This window comes from Macrobrachium nipponense, chromosome 40 (genome assembly GCF_015104395.2).
Source record: "Macrobrachium nipponense isolate FS-2020 chromosome 40, ASM1510439v2, whole genome shotgun sequence".
NCBI lineage: Eukaryota > Metazoa > Arthropoda > Malacostraca > Decapoda > Palaemonidae > Macrobrachium > Macrobrachium nipponense.
The window spans coordinates 57,479,601-57,505,612 of record NC_061101.1 but is presented as its reverse complement, the minus strand read 5'-3'; positions in this window follow the sequence as shown (position 1 = coordinate 57,505,612).

The following is a 26,012-nucleotide window of genomic DNA, read 5'->3' as shown; positions in this document are numbered from 1 at the left end:
ATGTGACCTTCACACAGAGGTAAATTACATGGAATAACTCACACACAGAGGAGGTTAAAATGTGGTTTATGCAACGATCGCTATGAAAAACAAATGCTTGACTTTGGAAATAATCTCTTAAAAGAGCATCGATAATGAATCGCACAGTCTCGCTTTCAGGAGATCGACAGAATTATGGTGTCAGTTCAGGATACAATACTAAGAGAGTATAACGGCAATTTCAACTGAAGCCAAGATATTACGGGAGCCATTTTCTCAAAATAGGCTGAGGCATGGGCTCATATACATACTCGTGTTATATATCTTATATAAAATATACATATTAGTTCATATATACATATATACTATAGATATATCTATATATATTAATATATGCGTATATATATATATATACTATATATAATAATATATATATATAATATATATAATATATATATATATAATATATATTATGATAGGTTGCGTATAAAATCAGTAATGAAATCTATTGGAGGATCTCAATTTGAAAATCATAATACTGAACATCTTGATAAGGAAAACACGTTCTAAATATTCCTTACCTGTCATTTTGACTAATGTCATTTCCAACGGAATTGATTTTATCATAATCATATAATGAATCAGCTACAAAAATCGTATCCGTAACATCCACCAGCGTTATTCTGCTTAAAACTAAATCACTTTCCAAATGGTTAACTAGCTAATAGGTTCTAACGCTGCTTTCCTGTTGCGAATAGAAGGTATCTGTTAGGAAAATTAAATTCTTCTCCAAAACGAAATATCAATGTTAAGAATAGCATGCGTTAGTCGCATTTCGGGGAGAGAGAGAGAGAGAGAGAGAGAGAGAGAGAGATCGTAGTCTGACGTGATGACACATGAATAAATAATAAAAAGATTAGAATTTTTCTTCAGGGCTCACTACACAAAGCTAAGCAAGTGAAATGAGCGGGAGAATCTGCGGCCCATGAAACTTTCAGCCAAGCCCGGTGGTGGCCTATCCTATAGCAATGCAAGACTGTAACCTTCAATAAAATAAAAACCTACTGAGGCTAGAGGGCTGCAATTTGGTATGTTTGATGATTGTAGGGAGGATGAGCAACACAAGAATTTTCAGCTCTCTAGCCTCAGTGGTTTTGAAGACCTGAGGGCGGACAGACAGACAAAGCCATCTCAATAGTTTTCTTTCCTCATCCGCTTGAAACTCATTCAACACGCAAAGATCACGCAACACTGCTTTAGACAAAATGAAAAGGTAAATAGAAAGGCGGAAAATCTAGTTCATTATGTTAGCAATTATGCTTTTCTAGAAAAATTAACTAAAGCTAAGATGGGTATATCTTGAGTGCCCGGAACTGGAGGAGTGGACAATGAATTAGTTAGAATCAAAGAATATTTTCGCTTGATCGGAGAGTAAACTAACAAACTACTTTGTTGTTGTTCTTATCGCTGTTGTTGCTGTTGGGGGGTAGGAAAGCCCTATGGAAAAGCCTAAAAAGGTCTGAAAAAGATACTGGAATTTAAGGATAGGATATTTATTATATATTTATTAGATTGAAAATCGAAAAAAAAACAAATAATTGTGCTTGTGCTTGTTAAACAGTACAGATAAATTATTTCCAGTAAAATATATCGTATTTATTTAATTTTCGTTGGTGAAGCAACGCTCTATTTGATTGTAGATTTTAGCACTTACCCCGAGTAAGCTGGAGGTCGGATCATGCCTTGTTGAATGAGAAAACAATTAAAGATCCTTTTAGATATACAAGTTCTTAATGGGCACTTGCACTTGAGAATATTGTTTAAATTTCGTGAGGTGTCAAGTAATGATTTTTATGGAATAAATTTGCAAAAAGAGAGTTTTTAAACTTTCATCAACAGTTTTAGTTAATTCTTAGACCTGTGTAACTGTAACTAAAGCAGATAAATGCTTTCATATATAAACACACACACGTGCACGCACATAGACACACACACACACACACACACACACACACACACACACACACACATATATATACTATATATATATATAATATATATATATATATATATATATATATATATATATATATATATATATATATATATATATTTTGAGAGGTGCGCCTTGCTCTTCATTTTAAGTTCGTTTTTACCTTTATTTTTTCTTTATGAGTTTAGTTTTGTTTTTTAAGGATCATTTTAAACTTTCTTGGTTTTTAATGTGTAAATGTATTTAAGTGTGATTCAGTATTTAAGTTTAACTTAGTTTCCATTTTAAGTTTTCTTATGCTTTGTATATGTTTCTTTTAATTATGTGCTCGGATTCCTTTTTATATAGATGTCCTGATGATGTGACCATGGGTCAAGAAACGCGTTGACAATAAATGTATCAAATGGATGTTGTATATGTTCCTGCGCCCCTTCCCCTGCCTACTATAGTACCCTTTGATGTGTGGATTATATATATATATATATACATATTAGTAACCGATTGTGTAGAGCAGCTCACATAATCTGCGACGTTTATTATGCTGATCATTATTCATTATTGGTCCACGAATCAGTACATGGCGTCTAGTAGCTTTAATTACCGATTGTATTGCAGCTCATATACTCTGCAATGTTTATTTGCTCGATAATTGTCATCAGTCCACCGAGATAATACGATTAAATATTGTTAAAGTATATCTTTACTTATTAGACAGAGAATCAAATAAGGGAAAAGTATTCAACTTCCATATGTCAGATTGATTGATACAGCACAACTGGTAGACAGCCTAGTACTACATTCTTCCCAGTAGTGGAGAGTACGGGATTTGATAACATCAGTAATGTTTGTGTCGGTTCGAGCTCCTATTTAACGATGTTTCGGCTCATCGGCTCAAACTCTGGACGAAGTACCTTATACGCATAGCAAAATCAAAGTGGCACACTGTCGCGCTTGTATGACACAAGACATTAACGTACGTGGTCTGTTTCACTTTTCCACTATGGTGCTGGCCACTTAGGTGCAAAGTTGGGATCAAGATGCTAAAATATCAACAGAGGAGGTCTTCGAGTGACGCTCTTCCCTTTCTTCAGGGAATGTGGCGAGAAATTTATAGGGAAACGAATGTAGCAGCGAAAAGGCCAAGTGGTTCGAGTAAACGAACCTCGAGCACAGCTTAGGCTCTGTCACCAGGGGCTTTCATTCGTGAGCTTATTACCTTATAGAGTCAAGTTTTCGTAATCTAGAGCAGTGGTTCCCAACGTGGGGCAGGGGGTAATTTCACTTTGAAAGGGGGCAATTCGAAAATGTTTAAACCAAGATTAATAGCCTTTTAGGCTTCCTCCACGTGAATATAAGAAGTATAGTATGTATCACCGCAGGGGGCAGAAGGGTTTTTAGAGGAGATTAGGTGGGGAATGGCCCAAAAAAAGGTTTGGAACTCTAGAGGCTCGTTTGATCAGGCTTCGAAAGGAATGAAGAGAAACAAGGTGTGCGCAGATAAAATGATTTTGTTGTAGAGGCACGCAGTTAAGGAGCTTGAAGAAAACTCACATCGCTTGCAAAGCAGGACTCGTCTGCACTTGTGAGAGGACGTGAGTTTGAATCTCCATCCCCACATTTGATTTCAGTAATGACTCCTGCTATAAATGTGCTTTTCTCATGACGCACCAAATACGTAGTGTCAATGCTAAGCACGTTAAACAAGTCTGAACATGTTTCGAAAATCTGGTGGAGATTTTAATAACCAGAAGAACAAGGCGTGATCCGACCTCCAGCTTACTTGGAGCACGTGCTAAAATCTACAGTCAATTAGAGCGTTGTTTCGCCAACGAAAATTAAAATAAATTCGCTATATTTCATTAGAAATAATTGTTCTGTACTGTTTAAAATGCACTTTATTTATTTGTTTACATTTTCATTCTAATAAATAAATAATACATATTGTATCCTAAAATTCCTGTATCTTTAACTTAATGCAACTAGGATGAATAAGATTGACTTCGATAGTCTTGTTACCCATACCCTGTCGGCATTAGCATTGGGCATTGCAGTGAGATAGATGAACATTATCCATTTTCTAAAATATAACAAGTAAAAAATGTTCCTTCACCGCAATCGAGTTTTCTGTTCAGTGTATAATGCTGTATGAAACTCTCAGTCACGGGTCATGAAACTCTAATCAGCTACTCATGAAACTCAGCGACGGTCCGGTGGTGACCTGTGTTGTTTGTACTAGAGTGGCGTCAGAAGTACGATTATGGCTAACTTTATCCTTAAATAAAATAAAATCTACTGAGGCTAGAGGGCTGCAATTTGGTGTGTTTGATGGTTGGAGGGTGAATGATAGACATACCAATTTGCAGCCCTCTAGCCTCATTGGTGTTTAAGATCTGATGGAGGAAAGAAAAAGTGCAGACGGACAGACATAGCTGACACAATAGTTTTCGGCAAATGGACAGAATACATACCAACAAAGGAAGCAGCAGCCCCAGAGGAGATGGAAAGCGCCTCAGTGGCGTGGTCGGTATGGTCTTAGCTTGCCACTTCGGTGGCCGTGAGTTCGATTCTCGGGGATTCCATTGAGGGGTCAGGGATGTGCATTTCTGGTGATAGAAGTTCACTCTCGACGTGGTTCGGAAGTCGCGTAAAGCCGTTGGTCCCGTTGCTGAATAACCACTGGTTCCACGCAACATAAAAACACCACACAAACAAACAAACAAACAGAGGAGATGGAAGCTGATCTCGGTTTCCTTTCACGAAAGGGAGGATAAGAAGAGGAAGACGGGGGAGTGACTCAGCTATTATTTCCTACCTGACATAAGCCTGTCCCTCTTATTAATAAACGCTCCACGTTCGTCGCATGCCACGATCTTTGCAGGTCTTAAAAAGATCGCTTTCTTCTCCTGCCTCTCATATTCACGACGCTAATCCTCAGATGAAAGGGATACGAGGACTCGGATCTTCTCTCTCCAGGATCAAAACAGATTGTTGTACTTCGCCGCAATTAACTTCGTTTCTTTCTCTCTTTCCTTTTTTTTTAAACCTCTCTCTCTCTCTCTCTCTCTCTCTCTCTCTCTCTCTGGACTGTTCTTCGGCGGCCTAAACGTTAATCATTAGCAAAGACCACATTTAAATCCTCCTAAAGGAATCAGAAATAAAACTATTCTGATGTTCAGTAATCAGACTTCCATGGCCTAATTACGGCTTTTGAAAACGATGAAATGTACACTGAAGGAAAACTAAAAAGTCCCAGTGGGCAAATGTGAAACATCCTCATGAAGTTCAACAACTGCTTCAGTAATAAAATCGCAGAAAAAAAATATAGACAGCGACCCAGCGTTGGAAGGCCGACCTCGCTTTGTTTGAGTACATTCACTTGGGGCAGAGGTACCGGATCTAGGGAGTCTGTCCACTCATTAGCAAGCTGCGTTTTCGGTTCCTTGACATGGACTCTTTGACAAAACTTTACTTTTTCATAATAAGACTTTGGTTCTTTATGTATGTATGTAGGTTATATGTTGCAGGGAACATGCGAAATCCACGGATTTCACGAAATCTCTAGGGCATATGTGAAATAACCTATTCGCTTAGGAACATTTGATCCCAGAGGGCTAGTACTATAAACACGGTGAAACAGTGATTCATCTACACTTTCACTGTGTTTGGTACTAGTTCCTTGGGGGTCATACGTGTTTCGCCGTGTTTAGTACTAACCCCTGGGGGACCAAATGCACTTAGGAACATTTGATCCCCCCACCGGATAGTTTTAAACACGGCGAATACATTTGACTCCCCAGGGGCTAGTACTGAACACAGTGAAATACATTTGACTCCCACGGTCTAGTACTAAAAACAGTGAAATACATTTGACTCCCCAGGGGCTAGTACTAAACATGATGAAACAGGTGTAGATGAATCACTGTTTCACCGTGTTTAGTACTAGCCCTCGGGGTTCAAATGTTCCTAAGCAAATTGGTCATTTCACATATTCCCTGTAACATATATATATGTGCGTGTGTTATACATGACACCATACAGGTCATCTCAAATATCGTGCACAGACAGCACAGGACCTGGCAATGGCAGGAACTGTGGAAGCACCTTTCCTCCACACAGAGAACTTATCCGACAAGTGGATAAAGTAATGATGGGGATCACAACTTGGAATTAATTTTTCTAGCATGTACATGGCATCTATGAAAGACAGGACCCTATAGCTTCAGTCACTACCAGGAGTCAAGTAATTAAGCTTTCACATGGGCAGTCAAAGTCAGTGAGAACGTTACTCTTTCTTCCAAGATGTCATAGTTGGGAAAAAACAAAACATTGACATCACATCAATCTTCACAAAACTTAGAAAAGTTGGCTACTGCCTTAACACAAGAGAAGTGTCCAGAATCCAACAAGAGGTTCATTGTTAGAGCCTATGTCAGGAGGCCTTCTCCCATTGCAACACTTAGAACAGCTGTCATCAGGGTAATTTCCAAAAGACATACGATGGGTATACCATGACACTGCAGCCATACAATGGAAAATTTAAAAGTTAGAACAAACGTGAAAATAGGCAAAGAAATATGACTGGATGCATTTCCTTCTGCTGGAGCTTCAGGATACCTGGATTTTAACACAAGCTGCTGCATTCTGATGCCTCCTACTTCAGTAGTCCTGACCATCCCATAATTTTCCTCTTAATGAATAATTTCAGTACCCCTGATGAAACCATTTCAAGAAGGCCATCTATATCCCGTCCATTGGCTATCCCAGTTTTACTCTTTGTTTGTATAGGTTCTTAGTGTAATTCAACACATCCTCTTCTCTAGTGTGTCCCCCGTAATGTCACTTGGGCCATCGATTGTTTGTCATCATCTGCCCCACATGTTCCAGTCCTTCACTTATACTGGATGATCAACAAACCAATTTGCAGCCCTCTAGCCTCAGCAGTTTTTAAGATCTGAAGGCGGACAGAAAAAGAGCGGACGGACAGACAAGCAGCCTTCTCAGTAGTTTTCTTTTACAGAAAACTAGAAATGAAAAAATATATATGTGATCTCTATAAAACTTCCTGAAATAAAACAGATTTTTGCAACTAATCATTCCTCCCAGAATAATGCCACCAGTAACCATGTGAAATAATGGCCATCATATTAATTAAAACTCTAATCCAGGTCTATTTCATTTGCTAAAATAAATCCTCGTAACCGAATATGACCGAGGTTATTGATACGACATAATTTCAAACTGTATCGACGGATCAATTCCACTTTCCTGCCTCCCCCGGTAGCCTTCAATAGGACTCCAATAGGACTCCGTAACAAAGGGATGAATGCCCTTTCATTTTTACCTGGAGCCTTTTTGCTTTCAATTTTCGCTTACTTGGGGGGTAAGCCTACAAACTACTTTATTGCTGTTGTTGGTGGGGGGTAGGAAAGCCTAAAAAAGTCTGGAAAAGGTGTTTTGAGTTAAGTTACAGATACAGAAATTTTAGGATAGGATGTTTATGAAGTATATATATCTTAATATATAATATATATATATATATATATATAGTATATATCTATAATATATTATATATAATAGACATACACACACACACACACACACACACACACACATATATATATATATTATATATTATATATATAATATATTTCAACTACCCCAATATCCAAATTGATAGTCCACTAACATGGATGTCCGGATCAACAGTCCTCTCTGCGTTGGAATGATTTTGTTAAGGAGCGGTGAAAGTTCCATGGACACACAAATACTGCACACTCGAGATCCCGATCGAATGAGATGTCAAGGAACTCGACAACGGGAAAAATTTCTGGTCATTAGTATAAGTATTAATTATATAATGCACCTATGTCATATGGTCCAGGAGAGAAGCAAACGATCCCAGAGTGTAATAAGAATTGAAAAATTGTATTATCGTTGTGTACTATAAGAGCTACTGAAATGTAACTTATTCTGTTCTTCAGGGAAATATTCTTGGTTCATTAGTATTTATGTCACATGCGCTAGTATCTTTCTAAATTGCATACTCATGGTTTGGCCTAAGAAACAAGTTGGTTGGCTATGTATAGATGATGCTTAATGCTTTGCATCAGTCCTGTCTTCTGTTTGAAGACTTGTGATTACAGATTTTCTTAGAACAAATTCAGCTAAAATGGTGATGGTACGTAATGCCCCCTGGTTCAGAACATGTCATCTCGACACTCTCTATTATGTTATCATCATTTTATGCGGGTATGTCAGTACCCGTTTACTAGATCCCTCGAATCTTTCCTAGATAGTGAACCCCCCCTCCCCCCCCCCCCCCCCCCCCAAAAAGGGTAAAAAGGGTTTTAACCCGGCATGCATCCAAAAGATCCGACCCCTTTCTTACATCTTAGTTAACATCATTTCGATTTATGACGCCGAGCGTTCAAAAAATTGGATTACCACTGATGATACAAGAAGCTCAAAACACAATAATGAAATAATTAGTGTTATCAGTTACGGTAATGTCATTCTTAACCTAACTTAGTAGGCACTGGATCCAAGCCTTAACATATTTCCCTTCCAATCTATCTAATACGAATTCACTCAGTCGGAAACGCAATCAAAACCATCTTAGGCGTGACAGACATGAGGCCAGATCGGGACGATTGTTTAAATTTGCATATCTGAAGGATCCTGTAGCTTATATTAGTCGCTTGCTCTTGAAATCTTATCTCCAAACTATTTCCATCAATTTTCGTCCTCTATTATGCAGGTTTCAAATTTATTCATCTATTCCATCGGCCTATTTCGTCTGCTCGATGAAAATTCATAAATCAGTCAAGTCGAGATGAATCAAACGAATAAAAGCTAGTTGGGGGCGTGTGACCTTAATTAGAAGGAATAGACTGTTTTAAGCAGAAAATTTTTTTATGAAGCCAATACTTGAGTTTTAACATTCTATGAATTATGTGAAATATTTTAGAGAAACATCTCAATTCTGTTCAATTGAATCTTTCCCCAAATCATTTGTCCTATCTAATAAATCGACCGATTTTAAATTAGTAAAATAATTTAGGCATTGCAACACAAGAAACAAATAATCAACGAGTAGCCAAGGAAATTAAGTTGTGGGAATCACGGACGCATATTCCAGCATGTATACCAGTATTGCACCATCACCAGTTTTTTGCCATGCCCCTAGGTTAGGTTAGGTAAGGTCAGGGCAGGGAGGAGTGTTGACCTTTTGACCTAGAACAGGGCAGGTAGGAGACTTGAGCTTTTAACCTAGGTTAGGGCAGGAAAGAGACGTGATCTTTTGACCTAGGTCAGGGCAGAGAAGAGACTTGACCATTTGACCTAGGTCAGGGCAGGAAAGAGACCTGACCATTTGACCTAGGTCAGAGCAGGGAAGAGACTTGACCATTTGACCTAGGCCAGGGCAGGGAAGAGACTTGACCATTTGACCTAGGTCAGGACAGGAAAGAGACCTGACCTTTTGACCCAGGTCTGGGCAGGAAAGATATCTGACCTTTTGACCTAGGTCAGGGCAGGGAAGAGACTTGACCTTTTAACCTAGGTCAGGGCAAGAAGAAACTTGATTTTTTGACCCAGGTTAGGGCAAGAAGAGACTTGACCCTTTGACTTAGACTGCTTGTGTATCCAAGCTAGTGGTTGGAATTTTGCAATTGCCAAGGTCACGCTTGTTAGGCATCTGGTTTACCTTCTTAACCTACTGACAGCTGGCCTAACCTTGGAATATTCATAGACAGGCATTTGGAGGCCAACAGCAGTAAAGCTGATACTATATATATATATATATATATATATATATATATATATATATATATATATATATAATATATATATATATATTATAGTAAGTCTCTTCTCTGCCCTGACCTAGGTTAATAATTCAAGTCTCTTCCCTGCCCTGACCTGGAGGAGTAATGATAGTAGTTTATATTTGACAACGTCTCCAAGGGTTGCGTGAGAGAGAGAGAGAGATAGGTGGAAGAATAAATGGGATGTGGTTAAATGGCGGTCGGAAGCGTGTCTGTTGTGCCGCTCTGTTGTGTAGATCGGTGGCGAGAGTCTGTTACGAGAGTCGTGAGCAGTAGGGCGTTCAGTGAAGTCAAGAGTTGGTTTTTAGCAGCAATTATCCGTTGGTGGTTAGTTGATTTTGTGGTATTTGATTGATTTTCGATGTTGTAAAGTTGTTGTGCGTGTGTCTGTCTGGTTGTTTTTGAACTGAATGTGTCATTGTTAAAAATTCCCTCCTTGATTCAAAATATATGACACTCTCCATTAACCATCATCAGTATCCACTTGACAGCGCCCTTGAACTTCGCATGATCAACAGATTCCTGCCAACTGCTAACAGTCGATTCCTATTTATATATTACCTTGCATGTCAGGACTACATAGATGGTGGGTATTTTGGGTTTATTCATTAGCCCCATGTTCCTTTCCATAAAGGGAAAAGTTTAATAATGTGGACTCGTTCATGGACTGCTCGTTAGAAATCCATATTCCAGCCCTCATCGTTCCTGGGAATAATGAGAAATTCCTAAACCTATCCAACATCTGTGGTACCTTTGGTCAATGGTCTAACACAGATGCTCAGAAACCCCTTGACAAGTGAATACATTTGTTAAAATTCCCATTTGTCCCCTGTTCTCCATTGTTATACAAATACAAATTATATTTGTCAAGTTGACCTTCGAGGGAATCTTCTTCTAAGTAAATTGTTGTGCCCCAATAAACTCCTCGTCATAATGTTTGCAAGAACTGTCAAGTGCTATAGACAAAATACCAGAGAGAGATATGAGAATTATTGTTAGTCTACAAACAAAAATGTAGTACAGTTTATTAGATTCTGTACTACAAATAATTTGGTAACTGGAGGTACTCTTTCCCTACAAAACAGCCTCCATAGATAAACCTGATCAACTCTAGGTGGCAGTCATAAAAACCAAAAACATGGCATAGTTATCCATTGAGAGACGAAAAGAATGTTTGGGAGCTACAGAGGAGGAGGTGTTGTCAGTGATCACTTTATATTTACTGCCACACTAAGGTTATGAGAACGCATTTGACAACATCAACAGACCACTGATAAGGAGGGCCTTGCGTAGCTGGGGCAATCCCGTTAGATATGTTAAGTCAACTGAAATTATCCGTATAAATGAAGCAGTGAATTTGCAGCTTACAGTGGGGAGCTATAAGGGGGAATTAATAATCCACCCATGATGCTTCTAGCTCTTCTCGTGTCATCTTGCGGTCATACACAGATGTGAATTCATATGAATGAGTAGATCCATGTATGTATACAAGTTAGTATACATGACCAAATAAGAGCGGCCTTAGAGCACTAAAGCGTTGGTAACACTAACCAAAGTAATGAGCCCCAACTATTGTAGAGAAACGAACGATCCCAAGGAAAAAAAAATCAGAATCTAGGATACTGAAGAGCAAAAGAGGAAAAATGGAAGAGGGAAGCTGAAGAGTGGAGAAGTAATACCTGAGAGAGAGAGAGAGAGAGAGAGAGAGAGAGAGAGAGAGAGAGAGAGAGAGAGAGAGCAGACAAGGACTCGAGGAATATCAAGTACTTTGTTTTGTTTCCTGTCTCATTATCATTATTGGCTCCGCGAGGGAGGGGAGGAGAGAGAGAGAGAGAGAGAGAGAGAGAGAGAGAGAGAGAGAGAGGGCTGGGGATGAAAGATGTCTTTTTTCTTGTTCTGCAGTTTCTCTCTCTCTCTCTCTCTTCTCTCTCTCTCTCTCTCTCTTTTTCTTCATGTATTTGATCTTGTTTTTTACTTTCCGCTTTCTGCCAATGCAACATGCGGACGGCAGTCGTCAGTAATGGCAGTTGGCAATTTCCGCTGCCCTTTGTAATGACTGCATGCTGTGTAGAAAATGAGTTCTGGTTCCTCCTATATTTTCCGCTCTGGGAAAATTGAGTCAACCCGGCCGTCCTCAACTCGGGAATCAGATTAGAAAACCACATCTACCAACGTGAAATTTTAAAAATGAAAGAAAAAAGTTTTATAAAAAAAAAAATATGTAACCATCAAAACGTTATATACGTCTTGGTGATACGAAGTGAAATTTTGCAAAATTGCAATTCCTAATTTCAATAAAAAAAAATTAAATATAACTATTTTTTTTCATGACCACTCGTACTGAAGCAGACGATATCGCCACTAGTGCAGTGAGGAACACACCCACCTTCAACAGGACGTGATCCGACCTCCAGCTTGTTCGGAACGTGTGCGAAAATCTACGGTCAAATAGAGCCTTGTTTCACAAACGAAAATTAAAATAAATAGTTTATATTTTATTAGAAATTATTGTTCTGTGCTGTTTAACATACACATTATTAATTTTTTACAATTCCATTCTAATAAACAAATCATAACTATCCTATCATAAAATTCTTGTATCTGTAACTCAACGTGAAACACCTTTTTCAGACGTTTTTAAGCTGTTCCATTGGGCTTTCCTACCCACCCACACCACGACCAACAACAACAAAGTAGTTTGTAGGCTTACTCCCCGAGTAAGTGAAAAGCCAATTATACAAATGAACGAAATGCGAGAGTGCTTGGAGCGACACAGTGGAGCCCCGAATCACCCGAAATATTGGCGACGAGAATTTTGCATTCACAGAGACGGTTCCATTTCAGCCTGTATACGGCAGGCGGCCGCTCCATAAATCCCGCCTGGTGACATTATTAGTTACCACATAAGGGGAGGAAACAAGATGGGTGGTGGGCGTTGCGGGCGCCACGCACGGGCGGACTCTGGCCGTCATATTTCATGCCATTTGGTATTTTAGCCATAACCCTCAATGAGTTACTGTTTTAATAAAGTCTTCCCTCACTGAAAATAGGGCGAACTTTTCGACCGAAATCCAGATTTCCTTCGCGAGGTATTCATTGCGTTGCGCTGGTCGGATATTTGTTTTGGGAAATACGCCGAAGGTTACTACGGAACTGTGTCAACATAGATACAAAACATTCATTTTTCCATTCCATAAAAGTAAAAAAAATTGCTGCAGTGATTGTTGTTCATTTGCACTGCCAACAAAATGCTATACCCTTCTGTGTCATGCAAAATAACTCCACTTGTCGGAGCTGCCGCCGACATTATTGTTGTTTATTTCTGCGTTAAATGATTCTTGGTCGTAAAAAATTAAAATTATAATGATTCCGTCGACCGGCCTCCCACCGGGTGGCAGGGCAATTTGTATTATGCATGCACATGAGGAAACATCACGGTGCATTTTTGCAAAAATTTACAAGCATAATTTTACGTTATTCTGACAACGCTCGTTGGCAGAATAGCTGCGGACGCCGATTCCGAGGTCCGTGATAATAGTTATGGGACCGAAATTACATTGGGTATGTTAAACGTGCTGGTAAAATCCACTGGGAGACTGCTGTCACAACATTTTAAGGAACGAATTCATAAGTAAGCAGCTCGCTTGATGTTCCTTTGTGTTCCTTTCCAGCGGACGGATTCTCTCCTCAGCGAATCTAACCGGAACCCATAGTCTTTATTTTATCAGTACAGATTATTGCCATGGATTGCAACTTAGGTAAAAAGCGTTAAACTTTCCTGTTATCGTACCAGATAAGCGCCAGCTAACCCAGGTAACACACACATACACACACACACACACACACACACACACACACATATATATATATATATATATATATATATATATATATATATATATATATATATATATACATACATGTATATATATACTATCATATATATATATATATATATATATATATATATATATATATTATATATATATATTTATATATAAAGATATATGCCACGAAGGAAAAATAAAACGAAAGGAGGATCTCGCGGATCCTCCTTCGTTATTTTTCCTTCGTGGTATTTATCTTCTTTATTTATGGATTTATCACGTTCCTAACTTTCGTGATTCAGTTATACACACACATATATATATATATATATATATATATATATATATATATATATATGTATATATATATATGTGTATGTATAATATATATATATATATATATATATATATATGTATATATTATATATATTATATTTTGTTAAATTATACACAACCAAAACTTTAGATATGAAACGGCATGAACAGATGAGCGAATGGGTGTTACATATATATATATATATATATATATATATATATATATATATATATACACACCCTTGGTTTTTTGTCTTTGCCGTTTATATATATATACGGAAAGTTCCGATATACTTTCTTACCTTTGGATTACTTATTTTATAAACTGTACATGCACGTTACTACGTACCTTATGATCAACCCTTCAATATTCTACCATGCTGTCATTCACTGTCTGTGGCGCCTCATATACCAGAAGATAGAAATCTACGGAGAAGATTTGATACGTCAAAATCACAAGATATACCGAGATACACCTAAGATACACCCAGGTCGGAAAAATGTCAGTTACTTGTTTCCAACCTGTATTATTCTGTCTTTTAATGATGGCTTACTTCATCTGCGCCGTAGTAATCGTTTTCGAGACTTTTCTGTGGTCGCGAAAATCGACTAACGTTTCACAGGAAAGATGTTGTACTTAGGCTAAATAAGATCCCCTGTGACTATACACTGGAATAAATGTTATTGCAGGTTGGATCATCGCGCTGAGATAACAAACGACGAATTGCATTCCCCGTCTTGCGTTGTGGTGTGTTGGGCGTTGTTTTCATAACAAACAATGAACATGACATAAGCATGTTAATTCACAAATCTGTATTGAGAGAGAGAGAGAGAGAGAGAGAGAGAGAGAGAGAGAGAGAGATCTATTACAGTGAAAATGATAAACTCTCTATTAAGGTAAAAGAGAGAGAGATAGTAGCAGAGAGTGGGAGAGAGAGAGAGAGAGAGAGAGAGGAGAGAATATAAAACCAAAACCCCACACCTCCCTCTTGACTAACAATGAAAATGATTTAAATAAAAAATCTGTATTGAGGAAAAGAGAGAGAGAGAGAGGAGGAGAAGGAGAGAGGAGCGCGAAGATGAATATAAACCCACATCTCTGACTACAATGAAAATGAATAAAATCTTGTATTGAGGAAGAGAGATTCTCTAGAGTAAGAATAGTGAAATAGAAAATCTAGTATAATCGAGAGAGAGAGAGAGAGAGAGAACAGGGAATGTAAAACTACATTTCTCTGACTACAATGAAAATGATAAATAGACACACATAGACAGAAAGAAGCATTGAATCTTTTCCCATTCATCATGTCTACAATTTAGTAACTTTTTGTTGCCTGCCTGAAGGGACAGGGTTTTTCAAGAAGGTGTGATCCGACCTCCAGCTTACTCGGGAGCATGCTAAAATCTACGGTAAAACAGCGCGTTGTTTCACCAACGAAAATTAAAATAAATATGCTATATTTCATTAGAAATAATTGTACCGTTTAACATACACATTTTTCATTTTTTTACATTTTCATTCTAACAAATAAATCATAAATATCCTTTCCTTAAATTCCTGTATCTTTAACTCAAAGCGAAACATCTTAGGCTTTTCCTAAGACCTTTCCTACCTAACCTCCCAACTTGAACAACACAACAGCAACAACAACAAAATAGGTTGTAGGCTTAAAGCTCGAGTAAGCGAAAAATATGGACGGTATAATATTAGCTAGCAAAAGTTTTACTCTCTCTCTCTCTCTCTCTCTCTCTCTGTCTCTCTCTCTTAATTTTTTCTCTTTATTGACGTTTAGTAAGTCTTATACGGAAATCCCCAACCGTCTTGTATTAATTAACACGCCTATGCAGAGGTGGATACATACCGAGTTAAAATCCTTGGGGGTCTTAATAATCATCAGCTTAGAAATGCTGAAACAAGATAAAGTTATAAGTAACGAGAACAAAAGAGAAACCATGCACACTCGCTCATCTCTTCTGTCTCGACAAAACTACATATAGTAGCAGATGAAGAATTTCCCCTAAGATGTTTCTGTAACGACCTCCATACCTTCCTGCAACTGTACTGTATGGATTTCTTGTGACGTTATTTACAAGAGCCGTTTCTCAGCAGTCAGTCGTAGAGGCAGAGATTACTGAATGTTTATTTTATTTTATTTTACTTTTTTTTTACTATCAAAAGAAGATTTCACGGTCGTATTACCGAAACAAATACCGTTCTATTGTAACTAGAGAAGGGATTCAGCTTCTTGCGAGAAAGTTCAAGAAAAAATATTACATTTTTTAACTAGTGACAGTATAAGGTTTTGTCCAGTCGACATTTATTACATAAATAAATTATGCCAACTTCGGAACGAAGAGATGGGACCGTTCTAATGTACGATAGAGTTACAAGGAGTTACAAGGATTAGGATGTCTCAAGGACTTTTTAGTCCATCCTACGATTGGACATCGTGTGCTCACTTATCTCTAGGAGCAGGTTTTACTGTTCATTCACAGTATCCTAATGATTTTGTCTAGCTTTCTTTTAAATTCTTCCACACTGTTGCTGTTTACAACTGCTGGTGGCAGTTTATTCCATGTGTCGCATTTCTTACATGTGAAGAGAGAGAGAGAGAGAGAGAGAGAGAGTTACAAGGAGTTACAAGGATTAGGATGTCTCAAAGACTTGTTATATAGTCCATCCGAAGAGACATCGTGAGCTCATTTATCTCTAAGAGCAGGTTTTACTGTTCATTCACAGTGTCCTAATGATTTTGTCTAGCTTTCTTTTAAACTCTTCTACATTGTTGCTGTTTACAACTTCTGGTGGTAGTTTATTCCGTGTCACATATCTTGTATGTGAGGAAGTTCCCACAGTGGGATGTGTTGTATCTCTTCAGTTCCAGTTTTCATTCATTATCGTTTAACGCAAATAGATTACTGTCTTCTTTTGTTATGCCTTTCAGTATTTCAAATGTTTCTATTAGTTGTCCTCGCAATCGTCGTGTTTCTATGTCATACATGTTTAGGCTCTCTAGTCGTCTTCGGTAACCTATTTGCCTGATGGATGGAATTAACTTTGTGGCTCTTGCTTGTACCCCTTCTAATCTATTTATGTCTTTTCTTAGTGTTGGTGACCAAAACTGTACTGCATGTTCAAAATGAGGTCTAACTATTGATGTGTAGAGCTGCAGCACCGTTTCCTTGTTTCTGTACTTGAACTGCCTCTTTATGTAACCCACTAGTTTCTGTGCCTTCTTTTCAGTTTTTATGCACTGTTTTGTGGATTTTAAGTCCTTGGTAATAATGGCTCAAAGGTCCTCCTCTTGTTCTACACTATTTATGTCATTCCCAAGCAGCATGTAGTTGGCATGAGGGTTGTTTGTTCCTATTTGTAACACTTTACACTTATCCATGTTAAAAGGCATTTGCCATTTTTTTACCACTCTCCTATTCTCGTTAGGTCATTTCTTAAACTTTCCACTGCATCTGGGTCTGCTACATTTACACCTAGCTTGGTGTCATCTGCAAATTTGGCTATCCTGCTAGTTAAGCCTACATCAATGTCATTAATGTAAATAAAAAACAAGAGAGGGCCAAGGACAGAACCCTGAGGAACTCTGCTTGTTACCTGCCCATTCTGATTCTTCACTATTTATGACAACTCTGTTTTCTATATGTTAGCCAGTCTTCGATCCAGTCCGCGATTTCTCCTACAATTCCTAAAGCTCTTAGTAGAGTATATCTATTGCTCTACAACTGTCGTAAATACCAAGTATGTTATGAAAAAACTCCAAGAGGTTTGATAGGCAAGATCTGTTTTGTCTGAAACCGTGCTGGCTGTTTAACAACAAGTTCTCTCTATCTATGAGATCCACAATTTGATCTGCAATTATGGACTCAAAAATCTTGTAAACAATCGACGTTACGCAGAGAGAGAGAGAGAGAGAGAGAGAGAGAGACGCTATCAAGTGCACTCGAGATGGAAGGAAGAAGGGCGATTTCTCATTATCAGAAGCATTAGGCTTCAAAATGGGAACCGCTGATCTCTTGCTCTTTCTATTTGCCTTTGAGCATCTCTCTCTCTCTCTCTCTCTCTCTCTCTCTCTCTCTCTCTCTCTCTCTCTCTCTCTCTCTCTCCTCCGTCGCTCTTTCCTTCTTGGTGGGGTAGTAATGGCTTGAGGTTTTCGCTCTTTCCCTCTGAATTTCCGTCCGATGGCTAAGTGAAGTCCTTAGCTTTCCTCGTCAATCTTTGGTGGCTTTGCTCCTGTCGTTTACTGGTGATTGCTTAACTTCTCTCTCTCTCTCTCTCTCTCTCTCTCTCTCTCTCTCTCTGTTGATATGAAAACAAGGCGCAATCCCACCCCTCAGCTTACTCGGGACGGTGCTAAAATCTACGATAAAATAAAGCGTTGTTTCACCAACGAAAATTAAAATAAATACGCTATATTTTATTAGAAATAATTGTTCTGTACTGTTTAACATGTGCATCATTTATTTTTTACATTTTCATTCTAATAGATGAATCATAAATATCTTCTAAAATTCCTGTATCTTTAACCTAACATGAAACACCTTTTTCAGACCTTTTTAGGTTCTTCCACAGACCTTTCCTACCCTCATCCCAACAAGAACAACAACAACAACAAAGTATTCTGTAGGCTTACTCCCCGATTAAGAGAAAGTTAGGGTTCTATGTACTGTTACGCACACCAGGTGTAAACAAGAAGCATAAAAATATATGCCAACACTTTATATAAAATGAAAATTCAGATATGATTAAGAACGAAAGTTATATTTCCCTTTCTTTCTCACCCCTTTCTAGCAGGTTTGTACTTTTTACTGGTCTCGGTTTAGTCAAACTATCAAAAGGGAGCTGGAATTGTCGTCGCTAACGATCCTTACTTGTCACGTCACTAATAAGCTACAAGCTTCAATGGCAGTAATTATCCAGGCGTCGTTAAAGTTTGACAGAATTGTATGAACAATGCGCAGAGTTTTCGATACAGCATAATGATGTATGGGCCCCGGTCCATGAAACTTTCAGCCACGGTCATGGCTAACTTGAACCCTAAATAAGATAAAAACTGAGAAGGCTAGAGGGCTGCAATTTGTTATGTTTGATGATTGGAGGGTGGATGATCAACATACAGATTTGCAGCCCTCTAGCCTCGGTCGTTTTTAAGATTTGAGGGCGGACTGAAAAATGGACAGAAAAAGGGCTGACGGACAAACAAAGGCATCTCAATAGTTTTCTTTTATAGAAAGCTAATAAAACTGAGCCTAAGGCGACTGCGAAACTGCATAAGTAAATGAAACGCACTAATACACAAACATCGGCCTAATTCGATAATTGAACAAGTCACTTTACATGCTATTAGCAGGCATCTTAGCGAATACAAACATGGCAATACGCTGCGAGTGTTTTTATCTTCAGGCCAAACCTAATTAATTTAGTTAATGGGATTCATTAATTGTTACATAAAACGTGAATATTTTTACAAGAGAAGAAAATAATTCTGATGCGTCATAGAGCAGCAAACTTAAAGTTCGTATTGAAATATCAGCATTGAATTGTATTCACCAAGAATCATTTTGAGTGTATAATCACGTGAATATTGAAAAAATGGAAAAAGAAAGTCCACAGTAGTATATATATATATATATATATATATATATATATATATTCTATATATATATATATATATATATATATATATATATATCTATATATATCTCTCTCTCTCTCTCTCTATATATATATATATATATATATATATATATATATATATATATATATATATATATGAATAACTTGATCACGAAGTTATAAAACGGGATGCTATGCATAAATAAAGGTGATTCCACGTGGCTCACCTATAATTACATATATATATATATAATTATAGTCTATATATATATCTTATAATATATATATATATATATATATATATATAGATTAGATAGATAGATAGATAGATAGATAGATAGATAGATAGATAGATAGATTAGATATCAGGCTGAAGAGGCCAACTGATGAAGTTGGCGAAAAATGATGCCCAAGGCATTGTGGGAACTCAGTTTTTTTCCTTATTAATTTTAGCGGATTTCCAGCTGGCGCTAGAAGATTGTCCTAATGTTAAGACTGAAGGTTTGTTTCGTATATGAACAACTTCCTGTATGTATCAACAATATACTAGCATACTACTGCGGACTTTATTTTTCCATTTTTGATCACGCGAGAAAGTGATGACATCAAATAATGGGAAAAAAAATATCTACTCTTGATTATGCTGCAGCAGAAACTAAGAGGGTGATTTAGAAAACAATTTCCATGGAAATTCTTCGTCGCATCGCGGTTATTAATCCGCATCGAGTCTATGAAGACGTGAAGAAGAAGAGAAGAAAGAAGCGCAAAAAACGGAAATCGCTTCATCACTTCCCCATTTATGAAGATGTTCTTGTGGCCGTCAAGCTAATATGAAGTGGAATCCGTGCTCTGAATCAGCTCAAGTTTATCTTGGATTCCCTGAAAACCCCAAGTGAATCACTGAACCAATCAGTTTTACATAGTAGTGATAAACGCGTGGAAATATATTTTTATTGTGAATGACCGCCAACAAATATATCAATGCTAAACTATTGGATGATGTTGGGATATTCTAATATCCCTACCTCTCTCCCTCTGCTAGAGGATGTATATGAGTGGGACTTGTTAAAAACAACATAGTTATTCCCGAGCATGACATGAAATGTCAACTTATGTCCCTTGGTTGTAGTTTATTATTATTATTATTATTCCAGTAGATGAAACCTATTCACACGGAACAAACACACCAAAGGGACCACTGACTTGAAATTCAGGCTTCCAAAGAATGTTGGTTTCAACCTCCTCCGCTAAAGGCCGCACACAGCAGCTGTAACTGATCATGATACAGAGCCTTTGATTTTTCGTCGCCCTGGGGGAGACGCGAACCACCCGCAACATCTGAGTAGCATGCCACGACACTAGCCACTGTACCAGCCGACCCCGTAGAAACATAACTTCTTATTTCTCTACGATATTCTTCTACCTTTGAAAATCGTTGCACAAATCATACAAACCAAGGGTTCTTGACAGGGGGTATCCATACCCCCTGGGGCTATGAGAACCACATGCTGAGGGTATGGGACTTGATCTCTGGATATTTGTATATGTCGGATTTTAATGTGTCAGTGTATACATGGGTACACTTTGTTAATAAATAACTATATAAAACTATAAAAGCTTTTGATTTTCTTATATGGTCTATTCCAAGCTATTCATACCTAAAGTATGCATTAATGTATTAAGCTAAGTATATGAAGTTATATTGTCAACCAGTAGGACTTCAGTGGATATAAGCAAAGAGGGTACGGAACCACATTGGGGGTCTGGAGTCATCAAAAGGTCGAGAACCGCTGATATAAACACTTCATTCTCATGTCAAAATGGCAGTTACCATCTTTCAGTAATAGGGTCGTATTTATATATAACGTAACGTTAACCTAAACATCCATGGAGGTCGTGCATTACTAAGACCGTGAGCCTTCAAGGACTTAGTGAAATAAACTGTATATTTGAATTTAATAATTGACAGGAATTTGTTTATAAAAAAAAGTAGTTTTAATTTAATACCTTAACGGCTGGTTTTATCCACATGGGGATTAGCCGCAAAAGCTATCAACATTATTCATGATATTGGTGTCCACCGAAAATCAAGCAACACTAGTGGTGTTTATGAATAGCAACACAGAAACCACCAAATATCTAAGACTTTTCAGCGATAATTTTTTTTGGTGCACTTTGTATCAAATTGTAAAACGGAATCGCAAAACGTAATGACGTCCACTACCAAAGAATCTGACGGCTTGATTTTGGACGTAACCGAACGTCCTCAGCATCAGTAAGAAAACGGCACGATTACCTCAGCTTACAAATTATACACAGGATCACTTCCAGAGCTTGGATATCTAACAACCGAGGCCCTCGTTGTTATTTGGAGAAAAATAGTCAAACCAACGTCATCGACAATCAAAAACCTGCCCTCGCCCATAATCGAACTGAATTGAATATAGGATTTAGGCCGAAGAAACGCTGGGACCTATGAGAACCATTCAGCGCTGAAACGGAAATTGAGAGTAAAAAGGTCTGAAAGATGTAAACGGAGGAAAACCTCAAAAAGTTTCACAATGAATCAATTGTTAGGAAGAGAATACAAAAAGAGGTACAGTAAAAGGAACGAAAGTGGGTTGCAGCTAGGGGCCGAAGGCACGCTGCAAAGAACGTTAAGTGATGCTTATAGTACAGTGGCACTAACACTCTACTGGACAATCCCCACCCCTCCCCTCTCGGCCCCAAAGCTCTTTGAAGTGTTACGAGCCTCTTCATTTACGGCTGGCCTTCATCTTCTAAAAAAAAATGCCTACAACAATATTTTCTCAGAGTCACTTCCCACGCGCTATGGCACCGACTTTAGTGCCCATACAAAGCCCCTATAACCCCAGCCGTATGCGACTCTCCCTTGGTTTAGGGCGACCTCTCTTGTCCCTTTACGAGGGCGTCTGCCGTGACGAACTCTACCTGGCTAATACATATTCCCAGAGTCAAGACATCGGCGTTCATCTATATCGTCTAACATGACCTGTATTCTGTATTTTTCAAATTTTAGTTGATTACCACAAGAACGCGCGTCGTATTATACATACACTGTAATGTTTGCAAATTTCTACGTGTCGTTTTTGAAGAAGAAGATGGAGAGGAAGAAGAGAAGAACAACAAAAAGTAGTTTGCAGGCTTACTTCCCAAATAAGCAAAAACTAGGTTCCTTTTGTCTTCGGTAAAAAGCAATGTACTTCAGGACTGAATAAAACGTAAGCATAACCGAACAAATGACACAGAAGTGACTTTTAAAATGCCATTCTTCTCGACCCAAATCACAACTCAGGGCTCATTGGCTGGTCCGCTGGTATGGTGGTTAGTGTCGTGGAATGCCACTCAAATATCGCGGGTTCGTGTCACCCCTAGGACGACGAAAGATCGCTGGATCTGTATCATGATCAGTTACTGCTGCAGTGTGGGGGTCGGCTGTGGGAGGCTGAAACCAACATTCTTTGGAATTTTTCAATTTCAAGTCGATGGCCCCAATAGTGTAATTGTTCTGTGTGAACAGGTTTCTTCGATTGAAATAATAAGAGTAATAATTGACAAAACCAAAAAGAAAGTACCACTCATCGATGTCGCAATACCATGGGACACCAGAGTAGAAGAGAAACAAAAGAGAAAAAGTTGATGGATAAGTATCAAGACCTGAAAATAGAAATAAGAAGGATATGGGATGTGCCAGTGGAAATTATACCCATGATCATAAGAACACTAGGCACGATCCCAAGATCCCAGAAAAGGAACCTGGAAAAATTAGATGCTGAAGTAGCTCCAGGACTCGTGCAGGAGAGTGTGCTCCTAGAAACAACGTATATAGTGAGAAAAATTCCTAAGCCACCCAATCGATTTGGATAACTGTGATAGACCACCCCCCAAAATTAATAATAATAATAATAATAATAATAATAATAATAATAATAATGAGGGAAAAAATGGATAAGTATCAAGATCTGAAAATAGAAATAAGAAGGATATGGGATATGCCAGTGGAAATTGTACCCATAATCATAGGAGCACTAGGCACGATCCCAAGATCCCTGAAAAGGAATCTAGAAAAACTAGACGCTCAAGTAGCTCCAGGACTCATGCAGAAGAGTGTGATCCTAGAAACGGCGCACATAGTAAGAAAAGTGATGGACTCCAATAAGGAGGCAGGATGCAAACCCGGAACCCACACTATAAATACCACCCAGTCGAATTGGAGGACTGTGATAGAGCAAAAAAAAAAAAAAAAAAAAAAAAATAATAATAATAATAATAGTTTAGATACGATCTCACAGTCATTCCAGAATTTTCAACTCGGTCCAAAAGTCATTCTGTGTTATGAATTTTCAATTAAATTAACAACATCAACAGATGAAAAGAAAGCACCATAAAAATTTCATCTAAAAAGAGCAAGAGAATTAGTGAAGCCTTTTGGAAAATTTATTTCTTTCTTGTTTTTGTTTGATGGTAAACAGGCCTGGTTCTGTGACCAGCTGAGCGTGTGACTGAAAAAATTGAATTCATAATTCAGAGACCAGAGCGACTCATGTCCACTTAGACGAGCAATGTAGGTAGGCAAAGCAAAAATAATTCGTAACAGAAGCGATGCGCAGAACTCTCATTAGAGGAACATTACAATTTTTCTTTTTATGCAATGAAAGTCTAAAGATAATCATGTTTCTTTCAAGCATTCGACCCGGAGTTCGCAATGGACGTCTGTTACCATTTTCTATTTTTATTTTATTGCTATTCTCAGTATGATTACTGTCATACCCATTATTATGAATACTATTTTCTATACTTCTTCAGCAACTGTGTGGATATTGCCGATTTATCATTTTTTATCATGTTATCTCATGTATCTAGATTGTGTGAATGTGATTGTCTCTACTTTGTATATTCCATATATGTGGCCTTGAGCTGAAATAAATTTTATTATTATTATTATTATTGGGCACAATTTTCGTGTCGAAAATGATAACAATGATTGCAGGTCCACAATAATATCGCATGTGAAGTATATAAAGTGTTTAATGATAAGAGCTTTCGAACCCTGCACCAGGTTCATCCTCAGCAAAGGATGAACCTGGTGCAGGTTCGAAAGCTCTTATCATTAAAACACTTTTATATACTTCACATGCGATATTATTGTGGACCTGCAATCATTATTATTATTATTATTATTATTATTATTATTATTATTACAAAGACTTCACAAAGTATGCAGATTATGATTTGATTATCGAATGCATATAAATTTATCAAACCATCGACTGATTTAGAGATTGTATTATGAATATGTGATGATTTTAATCTTGCTCTAGACTAGAAGACTATAATTCAATTCACATATGGATCCAGAAAAATCTTCATTGGGGGTGCACCAATTTTCATACACACACACACATGTGTGGCATCATATAATATATATATATATATATATTATATATATATATATATATATATATATATTTATATTATATATATCTATAATATATATTATATATTATATAATTATATCATTATTATATATATATATACTATATATATATATATATATATAATATATATATAGATATATATATATATATATATATATATTTGTCATTGCCTGAATAAAGACGAAAGCGTTTGATAATGACTTCTGCCTATCATTTTCCTGTGGTATTCGCTTGCTTATATAATGAGAGTCACGTGTATCTACTATAATTTTTTAAGGATATATATCTACATATATGTATTTTAATTATTTCTCACGGGGGGTACATGCCCAGCTTAGCCCTAGCCCCACCGAACCCGCGTCCCTGGATCCAGTAGCGTGTATATTCATATGTCAGGTTTGTGAAACATTGGTAGATTTTCAGTTATCCTGCAATTGGTCAACCTAGGGTGTCATTTGTGGAAATAGGTTGAAATATATTAGTATGGTATAAATATGAGGAAAATGACTTGAGCGAAATAGGTTTCATAATGAAAATACAAGTGCTTATATTGATAACACACCAAGAAGAAATTACTACGAGCGCATTGGACCCTAAATGGAAAATGCAATTAAAACTTAAAAATCAGAAAAAAAATGCAAAAAATTAAGATATTTACCGCAAAATCCTCCCCTTGCAAGAGGAGCAAAAATCCATCAACAATTTAATAGCTTTATGTAGAATAGTATGCCTTCCAAAGAATGTCTATAATTTCTGTGTCAACAGCAATATTTACGGACAAATTGACGACAGTAATAGAAAATAACAAGCAATGAAAGAGCCGTGATATAAAAAGCAATACGCAGATTTCTAGTGATTACAGTAAATTCCGCCAAAAGGCAAATATATTCAAAATAAAAGGAAACAAGTAACTATAACTTTATACAGAATCGAAACTACTAAGGCTATCAGGCTGCAATTTGGTACGTTTGATGATTGGAGAGT